Below are 14081 nucleotides of genomic sequence, written 5' to 3' on the forward strand. Positions count from 1 at the left end.
TTAGTTAGTTAGTTAGTTAGTTAGTTAGTTAGTTAGTTAGTTAGTTAGTTAGTTAGTTAGTTAGTTAGTTAGTTAGTTAGTTAGTTAGTTAGTTAGTTAGTTAGTTAGTTAGTTAGTTAGTTAGTTAGTTAGTTAGTTAGTTAGTTAGTTAGTTAGTTAGTTAGTTAGTTAGTTAGTTAGTTAGTTAGTTAGTTAGTTAGTTAGTTAGTTAGTTAGTTAGTTAGTTAGTTAGTTAGTTAGTTAGTTAGTTAGTTAGTTAGTTAGTTAGTTAGTTAGTTAGTTAGTTAGTTAGTTAGTTAGTTAGTTAGTTAGTTAGTTAGTTAGTTAGTTAGTTAGTTAGTTAGTTAGTTAGTTAGTTAGTTAGTTAGTTAGTTAGTTAGTTAGTTAGTTAGTTAGTTAGTTAGTTAGTTAGTTAGTTAGTTAGTTAGTTAGTTAGTTAGTTAGTTAGTTAGTTAGTTAGTTAGTTAGTTAGTTAGTTAGTTAGTTAGTTAGTTAGTTAGTTAGTTAGTTAGTTAGTTAGTTAGTTAGTTAGTTAGTTAGTTAGTTAGTTAGTTAGTTAGTTAGTTAGTTAGTTAGTTAGTTAGTTAGTTAGTTAGTTAGTTAGTTAGTTAGTTAGTTAGTTAGTTAGTTAGTTAGTTAGTTAGTTAGTTAGTTAGTTAGTTAGTTAGTTAGTTAGTTAGTTAGTTAGTTAGTTAGTTAGTTAGTTAGTTAGTTAGTTAGTTAGTTAGTTAGTTAGTTAGTTAGTTAGTTAGTTAGTTAGTTAGTTAGTTAGTTAGTTAGTTAGTTAGTTAGTTAGTTAGTTAGTTAGTTAGTTAGTTAGTTAGTTAGTTAGTTAGTTAGTTAGTTAGTTAGTTAGTTAGTTAGTTAGTTAGTTAGTTAGTTAGTTAGTTAGTTAGTTAGTTAGTTAGTTAGTTAGTTAGTTAGTTAGTTAGTTAGTTAGTTAGTTAGTTAGTTAGTTAGTTAGTTAGTTAGTTAGTTAGTTAGTTAGTTAGTTAGTTAGTTAGTTAGTTAGTTAGTTAGTTAGTTAGTTAGTTAGTTAGTTAGTTAGTTAGTTAGTTAGTTAGTTAGTTAGTTAGTTAGTTAGTTAGTTAGTTAGTTAGTTAGTTAGTTAGTTAGTTAGTTAGTTAGTTAGTTAGTTAGTTAGTTAGTTAGTTAGTTAGTTAGTTAGTTAGTTAGTTAGTTAGTTAGTTAGTTAGTTAGTTAGTTAGTTAGTTAGTTAGTTAGTTAGTTAGTTAGTTAGTTAGTTAGTTAGTTAGTTAGTTAGTTAGTTAGTTAGTTAGTTAGTTAGTTAGTTAGTTAGTTAGTTAGTTAGTTAGTTAGTTAGTTAGTTAGTTAGTTAGTTAGTTAGTTAGTTAGTTAGTTAGTTAGTTAGTTAGTTAGTTAGTTAGTTAGTTAGTTAGTTAGTTAGTTAGTTAGTTAGTTAGTTAGTTAGTTAGTTAGTTAGTTAGTTAGTTAGTTAGTTAGTTAGTTAGTTAGTTAGTTAGTTAGTTAGTTAGTTAGTTAGTTAGTTAGTTAGTTAGTTAGTTAGTTAGTTAGTTAGTTAGTTAGTTAGTTAGTTAGTTAGTTAGTTAGTTAGTTAGTTAGTTAGTTAGTTAGTTAGTTAGTTAGTTAGTTAGTTAGTTAGTTAGTTAGTTAGTTAGTTCCAAAAAAGTCAAAAAATATCGTTTGCTTAAAAATCTATAACATTTTCTAGGAGTAACCATCGTCATTGAATCGCCTAGTTTGGGACAAAGAAATACTAATTTTCCATTGTTAATTAAAAGTTTAAATTATTGTTATTTCATTTAACAATATAGTGACAGGGTCGTCTTTGTTCAAATGACAGCGAGTTCCTAAATTTTTTGGCAAATGTATTCTTCTAATTCTGTTAAGTAGTGATGGATAACTATTTATTAGCAAAATATGAAGCAAATAAGTCCATGAATATAGACAAAACATTGCAAAAATTGTAAACTCAGGCAACGCATTAAGAAGAAATACGTAAAGTGGCGTACGTTATAATGGACACACAATGTGAGTGGGTTATTACAAATCTCCTCTTAATTTGAGCACCGATGTTGATCACCAAGAAAACACAAGTTATTTAATTTAAAGTATAACTATAGATCACTGAAAAAATGTGGATTCTTAATCGACGTTTTGATTAGTTATTTACTCATGTGTTTTGAAATGAATACTAAAATCCATTGGCTTAGAATGTTTACATTTATCAGTGATATTCTGTTTGATATGTCACAAAGCGTAGAATTTGCCCTCCTGACTTCGGCTAGCTTTGAAGGATTAAAAATTGGCTCGCGTTACCTCTATCTCTTAACTTTTTATTTCTCTGACTTTTTGTTTTCTACAGTGATGGAGCGCTCTCTTGGGAGCCAGTTGCCTGTGGACGTGACTATCCCCCTCGCTGTCAGCCGCTCGCAAGCTCGCTATTGAATATTCTACGTGTCTGATTCGCTTTTTATTCCCGGAGCACCTACACATCAATCCGAAGTGAGGGAGGGTTCAAGTCGAGACAGACATCGCAATTCGCTTCTACATGCGTTTTGTCTCCTGCTGCTTGCCGCTGTTGCTTCTCACAATCACTGTTCCGACCTGCAGGCTAATTGAAGGAACACTACAACTTTTAGAACTTCCGCTTTCAGGGTGGATTCTCCCGTGGGCGTATACATCTCCAGCGCTGAACACACTAAGGCAGGATATATTTGAAATAGTCTTTTGGTGTATTAGATTGTGTCGAGTACGTATAGTAGGCCTACATACCGAAGAGGCGTTAGGTACAAAACATTCATAACCAACAGTTCGGATTTCTGTTCAATACTCTAGCGATTGAGAGGCTGCCTGGCCGAGGCGGTAAAGGCGTGCTCGGTTCACCAAGAAGGACGTGGGTTCGAATCCCCCGGTTTCCACTTCCGAAGGTGCATATGGCCCTGAGGTTCACTCAGCCTACACCAAAAATGAGTACCAGGTTAATTCCTGGGGGCAAAGGTGGTCGGGCGTAGAGGTAACCACTCTACCCCATCACTTGCCGAGGTTAACAATGGTGGAAGCCTTTACCTTCCACTCCTCCAAGGGCCTTCATGGCCTGTACGGAGGTGGCTTTGCTTTACTCTAGCGACTGAGCTTATGTGGCCTTGGTCATTCTTGTTTTGTTGACAGGGATCTGAGTTACAGATGATCAGGGAGCGTGCTAGTCGCCCGTTGTAGGCACTTTTGTTTGGGATTTATTAATTTTCATCCCGCACTTCTTCTCCAAGACTATGTCCATTCAGCAATTTATCCTGATTTTCTACAGACTCAGATAAAGTAGCAATACTATCGACCAATGTCAAGAGGTTTGATTTCCTCTCCTTGGATTAGGATCCGGAAGGAAGCACCTTGCCTGGTGTGAAAGTGGAAAACTGCGAAAAACCATCTTCAGGGCAGCCGACAGTGGGGTTCGAACTCACTATCTCCCGAATGCAAGCAGACAGCTAGTGAGCCAAACCACGCAGCCACTTTTTCCAAATTTTTCTCTGATTTCATTTACCGCCTGTTCTATACAAATACTGAAAAGGAAAGGAAACCAACTGCAGTTTTGCCTCGCTCGTTCGTGGATTACCCCCTATGGGTGGGGACGCAGACGAATAATACACCCACGGTATCCCCTGCCTGTCGTAAGAGACGACTAAAGGGGATGACCAAGGGGTGATGAAATTAAAACCATGAGACTACTTGTGATTAGTTCCATTACATGAGGAACACCATGGGTCGACGTTACTAGTACCGCTATGTGAAGAACACCATGGATTTATATTACGTAGGAGTAGTACCCTTATGTGAGGAACACCAGGGGTCTGCGTGTTGCCTGTGGTTAGTACCATCATGTGAATCCCACCAAGGTGGCGGAGGAAGGGGGTCACTCGCCTGTGAGGACTAATATCCATGAACAGGTGCCGTACGCTGAACTGGAATGTGTCGGTACCGCTGTGTTCAGAATGAGTGTGCATTACCTATGAGTAGTACCACTATAAGAAGAACACCACGGGTCTACGTTGCTTCTGATTAGTACCACTAAGTGAGGAAGACCACGGGAATACCGGCGCTCGTGATTAGTCTCACTATGTGAGGAACACCGTGGTTCTGCTTTACCAGTGATTAGTACTATTATGAGGAGCCGGTGACCTGGATTTTGGACCCCTCAAAAAAGAAGGTAGCGTGTACTGGATCCACTGATCGTTTCATGGTCACTTTTTGATCATCATTAGTTTTAGATTTTAGTCAGTGGATACAGTTTGAAGTTTTAATTATCGTTTCATTTCGTTGCACCTCGTACCGTTAGGTGCCTATGACCTAGTTTTTAGGCCCCTTTAAACAAAAAATATCATCATCATCATCATCATCTTTCTCTTGCATAGCCCTCTAATTTAGTACAATAACTGCAATGCAACTGCGTAGAAATTCACAGATAAATATTCCCATTGAGCGGTGCAATGACTTACTAGTATCTTATTAGGCTAACTAGTTAGAGTTCCTTGGCAGTAAAAGAACGTCATGTCTCAAGAACATTCAGGACTGGACTAGAATACGAACAGTCAGACAACTCTACCGTGTTTCTGAAGATCGAAGGACACTGTCCATACTGATCGCCAACGTCTGGGAGACTGGGCAAGGCATATAGAAGAAGGAGAAAAAGTTAGTGTCCCATTGGTGAAAAAATATCACCTTCAGAAGTTTGGCCAGCTGGGTAGGAGAGGTGGTGGTATATACTTTATAATTACTTGGTTACGTGCCCAAAAATCCTGGATTCAATTACAAATCTCTCCACGGTGTTTATATTGAGTAATGAATTAAAATGGCGCATGGCTCTTAGTGCCGGGAGTGTCCAAGGATAAATCCGCCTCGCCAGATGCAGGCATTTTGATTTGACTCCCGTAGGCGACCTGCGCGTCGTGATAAGGATGAAATGATAATGAAGACGACACATACATCCAGCCCCGTGCCAGCGAAATTAACCAATCATGGTTAAAATTCCCGACCCTGCCGGGAATCAAACCCGGAAACCCTGTGACCAAAGGCCAGAACCCTAACCATTTAGCCATGGAGCCGGATTTTATATTGAGTGAGGGCATATGACGCTTTTGATTATGATTCGTCCCTCGTATGGGGACGTTAAATCTTGAGCAGATCTATGGTGTTATTCGACAGGAGTAGGCTACTTGCCGACACCGTGTTTTACCCTCTCCTTACTTCTTCTTCTACTTTTTCATCATCATTATCATCATCATAATCACTCTGAACTGATTTCGAGAAAGACCTACATTGTGCAAGTCGCACCCACCTGTTTCTTGAGTCCATGTCACAATTGCCTGAACATATTGAATTATTTTTGTTAGTATAAAATGTACTTAATACGTACCATACTGCAAAGTATCCGTACAACTGTTTATACTCCTCCTCAACGCTTCCTGAGCGCCTTTAATTAATTGACTTTCAGTTAAGAACTGTCTTCCTTTCCCTGGCGGTTTGTGGTAGTAAGCCAGACCTCTTGGGAGGGAGGGGACGCCCACCACCGTGACCACCTCGCTGAATTCCCTTGCACATTAGAAGCAGGACGGTTTAACTCTTCTTAGTCGCACTTTGCTTTAACCGTAGGTAACCCCACTGCGGCAAGAAGCAATGCTTCCAGTCAAGTAAGCATACATTCATTCTCTTAGTAAAACATGTTTATTTTGTTTCAATTACAGCTCCTACAATGTTTTGTTTTTTGTAACGTAAGTTTAGAAATACACTTTTATAAATTTATGTTATGATTATGTGCATATATATACACGAGGGAGTATCTAAAAGTAATGCACAACATGTTTACGAAATATTTAATCAGCAGAAAAATCTAAAAGTGTAAAAAAAAAACCTACTGGTTTTACTTAATTTTCAACATATGTACTAAATCTGTTAAGGCATTTTCCCGTCTTGACTCCACTTTTAATATACTCAATCAACAGTATAGCTACCTACTCGCGACCGATGCCAATTCTTTACCTGGACTGAAACATAGACCTTCTAGGAATTTCTTCAGTGGTCCTAAGAGGTGAAAGTCAGACTGTACGATGTATGACTGAGCACTTCCTAGCCATACTTCTCAAATTTTGCACGAACAAGCGACGCAACGTGGGGGCGACTTTCTTAAATAAAAGTAACGTTTGGCCTTCCCATTTATCTCAATCGTTTATATGTGCGTTTCTCATCAAATGAATAAAAATAGAGATTAGTTCAATTTTTTCTGTGCGTTCGAGCATTACGTAAATTGCATTCGAATATAATTCAGTGAAATGATATTCAAACCAAGTAATGTCCTGCTTAAAATATAGATCAAAGATAATAAGAAATCCATCGACAAGGTAGGGGTTATGAGATGGGCTGAAATATAAAATTGTTAATATCTCATTAAATATGCGCCGTATGGAAAAATGTTATATTATGAAATTGTAACTTGAATTTATAAAAACTTGTGTTATGTACCAAATTTCATTTCCACTGACAGGAAATGTTTTCAATATTCTTTCTTTTTACATCTGAATTGCCTACTTGGCCTTCATGGAAAACATTGTTTGAATTTTCCCAACCATCAACTTTTAATATTTTTAACGACAAATGTCGCTTATCTTTCTCTAACTAGGGGCTACCCAGTAGACTTGGAAAAATGCATATTGATAATTGTTTACCTTTATTATAGGATCATCCTTCAGTAAATTAAAGGTAACCATGTACTGTGACATCTGTATCTATAATTACAACAACATTACCAGATGAACTTTATTATTCAAAGCACACATGGATATCTAGATCAATAAATGCATTTCATTTGAAATGGACTGTCTACTCTTTTCCTTTGTTCAGTTTCTCTTCTCCAACGAAGATGTTTGTGATAAAGAACGTTCCGCTTATTGCCTCATTAAGTTTGATGTTCCCTCGTGACTTTCCGTTATGGTTGTGCCACATAATGTTGCTATGTATGTTGCTAGAGGAAAAATGTCTTGCCGAAGGCAATTCTAAGGAAAAGCACTGAAGTTTTATTAATTACTCTTATCTGAAAACTTGTTGATTTCCATTTTAGTTTAACATTAAAACAATAATAGAAAATAGAATTTAAATGCTTTCGTGTTATTGATTATTCAACCCAGCAATGCCACGTATTATATATTTGTCACTCAAAGTATTAGTATTTACAAAATGCCCTAGTATAACCTTGGGTGAAGTGAACAAAAATCTGACCCATATTTTAAGCTCAAATCCAGCTGAATAAATAAGTGCTAAATATAACTAACCGCGACTAAGGTGGATCTTCTAGAGGTATCAGATGCTAAGCTAAGCTTAGCAATTGCTACGTTTTCACTAGTTCCTGTGGGTCACGATCCCTCATCCGGATTAAAGAATTGACAGGTTCACTAACATTTGTTCAACTGTATTTGTGGCAGCGCAGCTGTGAACTTGCATTCGGGAGATAGTGGGTTCGAACCCCACTGTCGCTAGCCCTGAAGATGGCTTTCCGTGATTTCACATCTTCACACCAGGGAAATGCTGGGGCTGTACATTACCTAAGGCCACGTCCGATTCCTTTCCACTCCTAGCCCTTCCCTATCCCATCGTCTCCGTAAGACCTGTCTATATCGGTGATACGTAAAGCAAGGTTTTCCAACAACAACAAATGTAGCAGATTTAAGTAATATTGCCAAACGATGAAGATGAAATACTGGATAGATCACTATTCATCAGGCTAATTTCAGAACATAAAGTCATAGTCGATCTGTGAACACCAATATCTTGAGCTACCCCTGACTGATAAGCCGCACATCACAAAAATATCTCCATCCGTTTTCTCGAAAATAGAGTGGTGCCTCGGGTATCATTTTCTACGAGAAATTCTATTGCCAGAAAGTCAACACTTTCATTCTCAAATCTCAGTTATTGTTATTTTATATTCAAGGCTGCGCACAGAGTATTCCTACACTTTCCACTTCCGTACACCATAAACTGCACCATGGCTGAAACAAAAGTGACAATTAACTAGAAAGTTAGCATACCCCACCTCAAGCTAAACAATTCCTTAGCAATTTTTAGAGGTTAAATTTTTTATTTACTCCCGTCCTTAGAAAATAACTAGACTTTCGGAGAAACTTTGGAATAACTCCAGTTTGAACTAACGAACTTTTTTATCACAATTGCTAAAATGTTTTAGTCTTAGAAAATGCTACGCTATACTCTCTTCTTCAATTTTCTCAAGCTATCCATTGCGTCACATATGATATAGAATATAGACTAAAGTAGCCTCAAGTATTTTCTTTCTTTTCTTTTCTTTTATATATTTGCACTTACGTTATTCCCGCCTATTTCTTATGATTTACTATGATGACTGAGCTGTATCTGTATTACAATGAAAGCTTGAACTAATTCAAAAAGTTCTACATACCATGTAACTTAGATTTACTTCGATTCTTCGGAAGGTTTAATACAGACAATTGAAGTATAACACAGTATTCCTATTCATGCTCTGTGGTCTTTGTTAGTTCCATATTTTCCTACTTCTGCTTTTATGACCTCATTGGACAATTTCATTCAATCATTTTGTGATCATTCTCTTTGATAAGTTTTCTTTCCAAATTTTCCAGTAGATTTTCATTCGTTCTGATCTTTTCCGTTGTACCTAATTTGTAAATACCCTTCTCATTATATGTCGTTTGTCTGATTTTGGTTTACATTTTATATTTTATGTTTTCTGTTTTGTTTCACAAATCGTCCAGAGTTACTTCTAGTTCCTCCATATCCTCTCTAATTTTCTTAATCTATCGTACTTGGTGCTTCAGATTCCAGAGTTTCTCCATAATTTTTCTTGGTAATCTGGTTTTCTCTTACAATAATGTGACCGATAAAAGAAATTCTCTTCTTCCGTATAGTATCTGTGATGGGCTCCAGTTTTCTGTACACCACTTCATTTGGAACTATCCACCATATTTATATGCATTTCATAATTTTTACATTTACTTTTCTATATGTTTCAAGATAATTTTTAACAACGTGGTGAGTGTATGAAATTTCGATTACGAAGTCATGAATTAATGCTACTTTTCTTCTTCTTCTTCTTCTTCTTCTTCAGCGACCATCAGGGTGTATGTTTCCCTAACCTGTGTTTAGTGTATCAGAGTAGTCGTACTGTGGATGCCGGACCACTGTTGGAGATTCTGCGTAAAGTATAATCTTCCCCGTCCACGCCCAAGTCTCCCTTCTCTCTTGCCTTCTATGGAAAGTTGTTTAAGGCTGTATAATTCATTACGGAAGATGTGAATGAAATTAGCTGCTTTTCTTCGTTTTGCGAGGATTAAGGACTTAAGAGATTTTTAATGGACGAAATACATCCTCATTGGTGTGACGTAGTTTACCAATGGGTTCTTGAACATTTTGCGATACGTCCACATTTCATAGGCCTGAAGTCGGTTTATTGATGAAGCCTGTAGTGTCCAATCTCCGACACAATAAATCAGTACTGGTAAAACATAACCCTTCTCCACACGCAACGAGTTCCTAATCGGATGTGAAGGTTGCACAAAGGATGGCTTAATTTCATAAACATACTCCTAGCAATGCCGGTTCTTGTTGCTGAGTTAACCAGCACTCAGGTACTGGAATTGTGACATCTTTTAGTTGCATTTTCCGTCCAATGTAATTACAGTATTGGTGACTTTCTGCTTGCTGAATGCCATGAATATTGTTTTCTTAATGTCTACCTTACGACATACTCCTTGCTTACTCCGTTGATGCTGTTCAGAAGGAATTGGCGATCTTCTAAACCACCAGGAAGTTTCGAGGTATCATCTATACAGCGCATTGTGTTTATTTGCTACCCGTCACGATCTTTCTTCAAGATCCATTAGAAAAATGGCTTTAGAGTATAAGTGAAAGGGACTGGGGAGGGAATGGAACCTTGTCTCACACCTTTTTGTATCGTGATATCGTCAGTAACGTGGTTTTCAAATTTTACGTGAAATGTTTAGTTCCACACGTTTAACTATCATGGTTTCAACGATGTGGTGAATATACAGGATTCCGACTAGGAATTCATGAATTAATATTACTTTTCAATACATTATTTTTAAATCATTTACTATAGGCTACATTATTACATGGTATGTAAAAACAAAAAATGAAAGAGTAAAAACAGTTAAACGAGTATGAATTAAACTAAGAGTAAGTTGAGACTGTTACGACGTAACATACTTGTATTAGTCTGAACATTACATAGTTAATGTGGTTGTGTTATTCGTTTGAAATATGTTCGATGACTTATGTGTAATTACAGTAAGATTTATGCATTTGCGAGCATACGAAATTAATTAGAGCTAGGAGTGGGAAGTAAGCGATCGTGTTCGGGACTGTTCAGACAATTATCAATAACTCAAGTGTGAAACCACGGTAAAAATATTTCAAAGCTGCCCGAGAGAGGAATTTTTACAAACTTCTTTCTAATACCAGCTGTTCTGTTCGGAAGGCTGGGTGCAGATTGTTTACACATCCTCGAACTAGTCATCAAATTGTAGCCGAAGCAGGAAGCAAACCCGTGTCAACTGAACAGAACATTTTCTACTTCATATTTTATGTTTTTCTGTCCGAATTACGGATTTATACACATCAGAAAAGGGTAGATTATTGGGAAGATTTTCCATACACATAGACTGGTGACCGCGAAGATCGTAACATCGAAATATATAAGCAACTACTGTAAGATCACGAACATTGAAGCTTTTAAAAATCATTGTTAGATTCTTCAGTCTGGCAAAACTAATTTCGAATAAGTAAATTTATAAAAACCGAAAAGTAGAAAACATATGTCAACAGAATTATACCTGAAAAAGAAAAATAACGAAAGTTATTTATGAATGTATTTATTCAAAATTAGTTTTGGCAGACTGAAGAATGGAACATAAATTAACTCAGCCGAAATTGAAAAGAGATGGATTCATTTATCATCAAAAAATGTATTATTGTTAACAACCCTACACAACATAGATGAAATAGACAAGGGCCACTCATAGGCAGAGACTGTGAAGTAAAGAAATACTGAGGCGTAAACTGCAAACGTGATAGACGGTTTAGGACTTGTCTAATCTCTAATTATTCCATATTGCCTGCTTTACCTGATACTCTCAAACAACCAGAGTTTGCACCTCTGATTTGTGTCCGACTCGTTCGGTTCAGAGGGTCCCGGGTTCGATTCCCGGCCGGGTCGGGGATTTTAACCTTAATTGGTTAATTCCAATGGCCCAGGGGCTGGGTGTTTGTGCTGTCCCCAACATCCCTGCAACTCACACACCACACATAACACTATCCTCCACCACAATAACACGCAGTTACCTACACATGGCAGATGCCGCCCACTGTCATCGGAGGGTCTGCCTTACAAGGGCTGCACTCGGCTAGGAATAGCCACACGAAAGTAGTACCTCTGATTTGTAAGTTATAGGGCTATTCATAACATCAATCAATCAATCAATCAATCAATCAATCAATCAATCAATCAATCAATCAATCAATCAATCAATCAATCAATCAATCAATCAATCAATCAATCAATCAATCAATCAATCAATCAATCAATCAATCAATCAATCAATCAATCAATCAATCAATCAATCAATCAATCAATCAATCAATCAATCAATCAATCAATCAATCAATCAATCAATCAATCAATCAATCAATCAATCAATCAATCAATCAATCAATATGTTTATAATCCTGTATAATCTATCTTATTATCTATCCATCTGTTCCCCTATTCACACATTTTACCTCTGTAAAAATCTTATCTCATTCCTCGTTATAAATTGAATAATTGAATTTAGAAAATCACCGTCGATTATTATTATTATTATTATTATTATTATTATTATTATTATTATTATTATTATTATTATTATTATTATTAAAGTATGTAGGCTTTCACGGCCGGTGTCAATGTAATAAAAATCTTCCGGGCTATTATGCCGTGGTCCACTCCTCTCGCTTCTCCTAGACTGCTGCGGTAGTCGAAACGTCTGGGAGAAGCGAGAGGAGTGGACCACGGCATAATAGCCCGGAAGATTTCTATTATTATTATTATTATTATTATTATTATTATTATTATTATTATTATTATTATTATTAGTTCCGTTAGTCCATAATGAATTGCTGGCTGAGATTATCGGGCAGCTCGTTGGAGTACACTGCATTGGACGATAGGAAGTTGAGATGGCTTACGAGTTGGTCTTCCGGTTCCCACAAGACAGTATTTGTCCAGTTAAGCCTGCCTGATCGTCCTGATGCTCGCTCTATCTTATTTCGCGATGTCACAAGACGTGTTTTTGAGGACAATAGAAGGTGAACACAATAGCTGTGAGGAAGTGCTGTGAGATGGGAATATGAAAGTCTCAGAACACAATGTGTAGGCGACAGCGGGGCAGGTGGCCCTCAAATTGGATTACATGCCAGTTGAAAGAGTGGCCAGAGATTTGTCGTTGGTCTGTGTGTCACTTCCGAGCTTCTCTTGATAAACTGCTTCGGTCATTTGGGCCAGAAAAGAATTATATCTCAATGCAGACTTCCTTTTTACGTATAAAGGTATTCTATCATCATCACCATCACCTTCATTGTAGTGTCTGTGAATTAACTAGGCACCAGCACAATCCTGTCTGTAGCTTCGGTTTGTTCCACAAATATTCTTCTTCCTCTTCTCCTACTACTTTCCCCACACATTTTGGGGTCGCGGGTGCGAACTGTGTCGCACATGTGGATTTGGCCCTGTTTTACGTCCGAATTCCCTTCCTGACGTAAACCCTATGTAGAGGGATGTAATCACTATTGCTTCTTTGTGCGGTGATTGGTAATGTGGCGTGTTGTCTGAATATGAAGAGGAGAGTGTTGGAACGAACCAAAACACCCAGTCCCCGAGCCAGAAGAATTAATCACACCGGATTAAAATCCAAGACCCGACCGGGAATCGAATACGGGACCCTCTGAAACGAAGGCCTCAACGCTGACAATTCATCCAAGGAGTCGGACGTTTAGTTCCATAAATCTAATCATTAAACCAATAAAAAAAGAATCTACCTATCGTCGTTCGGTCTTCCTCTACGTTTCTTATTCTACATGGCCAAATCCGTCATTCTCCCAGGTAACCTACCTCTCTCCATAAGCTGTACATGAACCCACAACCGAAGTCGGTTTATGAATACACGCTTCGAGTTCATTTATAACTTAGTCTTCATCTCTTCATTCCGAGTAACCTCCGATTATTTTTCACATTTTATTTACAAGTTGCTTTACTTATCACCGACACGGATAGGTCTTATGGCGACGATGGGACAGGGAAGGGCTAGGAGTGGGATGGGAGCAGCCGTGGCCTTAATTAAGGTACAGTATTTGCCTGGTGTAAAAATGGGAAACAACGGAAAATTATTTTCAGGACTCCCGACAGTGAGGTTCCAACCCACTATCTCCCGAATACTGGATACTGGCCGCACTTAAGCAACTGCAGCTATCGAGCACGGTTTTTCACACTTGTTTGTACCAGCAATCATTCTCACTGATTTCATGTATATTACCACCTACTTATGAATAAGTTATCATTAGTCTTCCCAGCTTTCACTCCTGTACTGCAAAACGGACCTATGTGCTGTAAGGATAGTTTCGTCCGAGAGGTGACCTCTTTCCTACAGAATGCCGGTGATGACAACTGCGAGCTTACTGCATTAGCTTTGCTAAACCTTGATTCAATTTCACGTACCTAGAAGCATATACATCCTAATATTTGAAATGATCCACTTGTTCCAATTTTGTGTTTTCGACGTGACAATACATCCTCCTTGTTGGTGAAACCTAGTGTTTACAGTGCACTGTGTCTCGTGGTATGGGCTAGAACAAATTTGTTACTTTCATTGATCTATCAGTTGTCTTTGACTTTGACCGTCAGACATTAAGAAGTATGATATGAATTATTTTCTAATAACAAATCATGTTTCTTTTTAAGGCCAGAAAGGTTCTAAATTTATAACATTTATTGTGGTGTAGGACACTAT

Source organism: Anabrus simplex, chromosome 9, assembly GCF_040414725.1.
Source record: "Anabrus simplex isolate iqAnaSimp1 chromosome 9, ASM4041472v1, whole genome shotgun sequence".
Lineage (NCBI taxonomy): Eukaryota > Metazoa > Arthropoda > Insecta > Orthoptera > Tettigoniidae > Anabrus > Anabrus simplex.